The sequence below is a fragment of the Muscardinus avellanarius genome (assembly GCF_963383645.1).
Source record: "Muscardinus avellanarius genome assembly, chromosome: 3".
Lineage (NCBI taxonomy): Eukaryota > Metazoa > Chordata > Mammalia > Rodentia > Gliridae > Muscardinus > Muscardinus avellanarius.
Genome location: NC_137788.1, coordinates 143,162,225 through 143,168,319, shown reverse-complemented (window position 1 = coordinate 143,168,319; position 6,095 = coordinate 143,162,225).

Genomic DNA, 6,095 nt, shown 5'->3' with positions numbered 1-6,095 from the left:
TGACAGCATCCAGTGACTTTAGAAATTGTGGAGACCAACACATGCATTTCCCAGAAGGAGACGCTGAGCACAGAAGAGGGAAGTGACTTTGGCAACACTTTGCATTTATTAAGAAATACAGTGTGAATATATGTTGTTGTTATGTCATTGTCAACATGATCTATATTATGATGTAAGACTATAATACACACACACACACACACACACACACACACACACACACACGACCAACAACCTCAGCAGAGAGCCAACAGAATGGGAGAAATTTTTTGCCAACTATTCCTCTGATAGAAGACTAATATCTAGAATATACAGAGAAATCAAGAAAATCAGCACTAAGAAAACAGCCCAATCAAAAAGTGGACAAGTGAACTAAATAGACACTTCACAAAAGAAAAAATTCAAATGGACAATAAGTGTATGAAAAAATGCTCAACATCATTAGCAATCAGAGAGATACAAATCAAAACTACCCTGAGATTTCACCTAACTCCAATTAGAATAGCAATCATTAAAAACACAAGCAACAACAAATGCTGGTGAGGATATGAAGAAGTAGAAACTCTAATACATTGTTGGTGGAATTGCAAATTAGTGCAACCACTTGGAAAACAGTATGGAGGATCCTTAGAAGAGTGGGAACAAATCTACCAGATGATCCAGCAATACCACGTCTGGGTATCTACCCAAAAGAATGGAAACCAACCTACCAAACTAATGCATGTGTATCTATGTTCATAGCCACACAATTCACAATTGCCCAACTATGGAATCAGTCAAGATCTCCAACAACAGATGAATGGATTACAAAACTACTGGATATGTACACAATTGGATTTTACTCAGACATAAAAAGGAACAAAATTATGTCATTTGTGGGGAAATGAATGGAACTGGAAAACGTTATGTTAAGTGAAATTAGTCAATCACAAAAAATAAAAAATCAGTTGCTCTCCCTAATATACAGAAGCTAGAGAAAAATGGGGCATAGGAAGAACTCTAGACAAAGAAGGAAAAAACAGAGAGAGAGAGAGAGAGAGAGAGAGAGAGAGAGAGAGAGAGAGATGGAGAGAGAGAGAGAAATGGAGAGAGAGAGAGAGATGGAGAGAGAGAGAGAGAGAGAAATGGAGAGAGAGAGAGAGAGAGAGATTTTCTATTAGTTCTCTGGGTGCAAAGTCTCCAGCTGTTGGCTTCCTGCTACAACTGGAGTCCCAGAGCACGCTGTGTACATTTGTTGTTCATTTGTTCTTTCATCCTTTCACTAAATAGACTTTGAGTACTAATTATGTGTCAACACTGTTCTAAGCTCTGGGAGACATAAATTACATGCAAAACCCTGCCTTGCTGTTAAATGAATGAGACGGGTTCTTCTAAGGGCAAGGATACTTGGGCTGGAGACATTTTAAACTCTTTAAAGTAAACTCTGTTTCTTCCCTGGTCTAAAAAAATTCCTGTTAAATTACCACATCCTTGTGGGAAAACATCCATGACCCCATATTGATACTGAGTCTAGAGGCAGTTTTCTTCCTGTGCCTGCTGCTAGCCAGGACATGGACTGAGAGAGAAGCAAACAGATCATCAGAATGTCCCAGTAAATCCAGTTTCCTTAGCTAATGAGGAAAAGCCCGATGAGAGGACTATGACTTCACTAAGATCTCTGGCATTCCGTTTATGATAATGATGTTTATCTGGGCCAAGCCATCCAAAATTAAACCTCTCTGTTAAAACTTTAAGCAAATTGCAGTTTCTCAAACAGTCAGTCCATTAAATGGGCATGATGCCGCCTGGAATGCTACAGGTGAAAAAGACTCTGAGAAGGAGAGGACAAGCCACAGAAGGAGGGTAAAGGCTGCTCCTCAACGCAGGAATCATCAATGGCTCACACCTGCTAGGATATTCACCCACAGCCCAAGCCTTGCCCAGGCCCAAGGGCAGAACTAGAACCGCTGTCCCTCTCAAATGTGTCATCTCTGTGTTTTCAAAGCCAGGGGTGGATGCTTAGAGTAGTCAGAGTGTGTAGAAAACCAGTTATGGTAAATATCTGGCTTGAAATTACAGAACTGTCAGCATGAGAGCCCTGTGTTTGAGGCAAACTGGTTTTCTTTTTTTTTTTTATTAATTTATTTTTTATTGGTGCAATGTATTCATACATTATAGTGGTATAAAGAAAATACTTTTGTAGACATACATGCACATATCGCCCAGTTAGCCCCTACCCGATCCCCACCCCATTCCCTCCCCATCCCTCCTTCCCATGCTTGGCTTAGTGGTTGACATCTAGTATTATAGCAATTTATACAATATTAACATTGATAGTCTCACATAACAGTTTCATTTGTCTGGTACCAGACTCTTGATGCCTTAAAGATAACATTTCAATATTTCTTTTTGCTTTCTTTCTTACCAGAGACTATTTTTTTCTTTTTTTTTTTTTTTAGGTAAAACTATCATACATTTATTTATTTATTTTTCAGAAAAAATCTATCCTGATATGGAATATGGACACTAGATACCCAAAACAATCTCAAAGAAGAACAAAGCTAGAAGATGTATATTTTCTGATTTCAAACCATATAAAGCTACAATAATTGAAACAGTGTAGTACTGTTCTAAAGGCAGATATATAAACCATTGGAGCTAAATAAAAGCCTAGAGATAAATTCTTCCATACATTGTCAAGTTATTTTTGACAAGGCAAACTGGTTTTCTGAGGCTCTGAAAACATTGTCCCTGGCCACACCCTCAGCAACTAAGTCCTACTTCCAATATGACTGCCTTATCTATGGCATGAGGTCTAGGAGACATTTTAAATACAAACTATAATAGAGACCCAGGGTATAAAAGACTTGCTCTTAGCAAAGGCTAAGAACCTGTCAGAGGCTCTGGAGCCCATGGGAGTCCATAAACCTGGGGGCTTTTGTTAGGGTCTGGGGGCAAAGAGTTGGGTGGTACCAAAATAAGAATTTTCTACTCTTGCCTGCCAAGCCAACCCTACACCCAGGATCTGTCTAGCTGGGGTTACTGGACTTGGGTGTTCTATATTCCAACCACTTTTTCCCAATTGCCTTCAGAGAACAGCCAAATCCATAACCCCCATTCCTAGAACTGGGTGGCAATAATCCTGGGAACTTTAAATCAGGCAAATGAAGAGTTTAATATATTTCTCCCATCTTAGGAGATCTGAGCCTCAATTCTTGAAATTCCAACAAATGCATCCCAGATTTTTATGGAAAGTCTTTTTCCTGCAATTATTAATATTTTTTTATTTCAGTCTGTATAGGAAAAATGAAGGGATCCACCCACAATCCATTGCATGCAACTGCTGGCTTTGTAATCTAAAACGTATCTCATAATTGCCTAGACAAGGGTCTCACCGGATGCTGAAGTCACTCGGCCCTCCTTGAAAGTCAGTAACTACATAACAGGAAAAGGCGAATGACAGTGTATGAATTAAGGACAGGCCAAACTGAAGAGTGGTACCACTGAGCCTCACTGAAGGGAGTGTGTCCTTTCTTCTCTAGATTTTCTTTATTATATAACAATATATATTTGTTTTTCAAAAAGTAGAAAATACAGATAAGCAAAAATCTATGTAAAACCTATAAATCATGCTTGCTCTGCCATCCAGAAAGAAACTGGATGATTTTATGGTGATTATCTTTCTGAAGTGTGTGTGTGTGTGTGTGTGTGTGTGTGTGTGTGTGTACCCCAATGGGATTGTATTGCAGATAATATTTATAACCTTTTGGGAGGCTCTTAGGAAAGGCTCTCAGGAAAGCATTTTCCTCATAAACTTCCTGCACATTTAAAATGTGGTTATATATATATATATGTAATTTTCCCTCTAATGGTAAAATACATAATTTTGTTGCCATAGTCATTGGGACTTTTTTTCATTAAATTTTCCAACCAGCTATCATTGGTTTGTAAGAAAATAATGAAAATATTTTCAACCAGCTTTCTTAACTGTACTCTTGTTAGTTCTAATAGATTTTTAATTAATTATCTTGGGCTTTCCCCTTTGGAAATAGTCTTACCTACCAATAAAGATTATTTTGTATTTTAATATCTTTTTTATATACTGTGGAGCGAACCCAGGGATTTTTTCTACCTCAGAAATATATCCCCAGTCCTTTTATTTTTATTTTGAAACTGGGGCTCACTAAGTTGCTGACACTGGCCTCCAGCCTAGGATCCCCCTGTCTTAGTCTCCCAAGTACTGGGACTACAGGCCTGTGCCACCGTGCCCAGCTTATTCTGTGTCTTTTAAAGTTATTGCTTTTATTTTATTTTTCTCACAGGCTTAAGATCAGAAAGAACCCCAATTTTTAAGAGGACTGTAGTGCATTAGTAAATGTCTTAAGCCTTCCCCAGCTCTGCTGCATCTGAAATCTTTGACCCACAGTTATGTGCCACAGACCATTAACTCTGGCCACTTGACCTGCCTACCCCATCACTGGGCTCTCCCGAATGCACCAGGGAAGGTCAGCATTTGAATGAATCATGCTTCAGTCCCTGGTAAGCATTCAAGCCTGTGAGCCCACTCTCACAAGCTCATGGCCATTTTTTTTAAAGACAAACTGTGCAGCCAATCCTGTGGGTCTAATGAGGCTGTCACTATGACTTGAGAAACAGCTTACACTGAGGAATACTTAAGACGTTTACAAAATATAAAACAGAAGATTTTTCTCTTTCTTTCCTTTTCTTCCTATGGTATGTCTTTGTCACACTCAGTGTACCCTCTCTCTTCCGTCTGCCTCACTAACGGCAGCCCCGGTGATCTCCTGACAACCTGCACCCATGTGTTCCCTGCTGAAAACATGCCAAAGGATGGAGCCCAAGCCCCTTGGTAAGGTGATCTCTTCGTGTTCTCCTAAGACTCAGAGCCGGCCCTTGCCTCAGCTCCATCATTACTGATCATCACATTTCTCTCCCCATTTCTCCTCCTCCATGGCCCAACCCTGCCCCCAAGCCCTTGCTTCACTGAGCACTCAAGGCCAAGTGAGACATCTGCACCTTCCCTCACTCATCCCAGGAGGCCCCTCCTCTAGCAAGCCTTCTCCGATCCCCTCACTCCAATGACCACACCCTGCCTTGAGCCAGAGCCTTTATCATACACTTGATAAGTAGGTAGGTATGGATATATCAATAATGAATAGACATAGGAATAAATGGTTTATTTTTCTTTTTGATGTTTTCCTGGCCAGCAGTCTGGCTTATTGAAAACTGAATGAATGAATGAACGAATGAATGAATGAATGATATCACTTTCAAGTTATATCATAATCAAGATGAATGTGCTTAATTTTTTTTTTTTTTTTTTTTTTTTTTTTGGTGGTACTGGGGTTCCTGGAAGCCCTTCTACCTCCGGGCTACACTCCCAGACCTATTTTTACATTTTCATTTTTGGAAACAGGGTCTCCTAAGCCAGCGCGCGCGGCTGGCTTTGAACCTGCGTGATCCTCCTGTCTCCGCCTCCCAAGAGCGGGGATTACAAGCGTGCGCCACCACGCCCGGCGCGAATGTGCTTAATTTTTTAAAAAACTGGAAAAATCGCTTGGGAGGCTGAGACAGGAGGATTGCGCAGGTTCAAAGCCAGCCTCGCCGGCTTAAGAGACCCTGTTTCCAAATTTAAAAAAAAACATATAAAATAGGTCTGGGAGTGTAGCCCGGAGGTAGAAGGGTTTCCAGGAACCCCAGTACCACCAAAATAAATAATTAATTAATTAAAAAATAAAAACTGGAAAAATAACTTGTTTCCATTCAAGAGTCAGCTAAATACAGTTACAGTTAACATTCACTGACTGATTACCACCTGTCCAGGGTTTTAGTCATCTTTCGTTGAATAAGAAATTATGTCCAACATTAGCAGTTCACAGAAACAAATATTTATCATCACTGTTCCCATGAGTTAGGAATTCAAGAGAGGTCCAGCTGGGTGGTTCAGGCTCAGCCTCCCTCCTAAAGGCCATTATGAATGTGGGCTAAGCGGGTTAAACTGGATGGCTCTCGGTAGGAATTCAGTCCCATGACACACCACAACACTCGAACAGCCCTGGAGCTCCCTCACCCTGACTTCCTCTAGGCACACACTT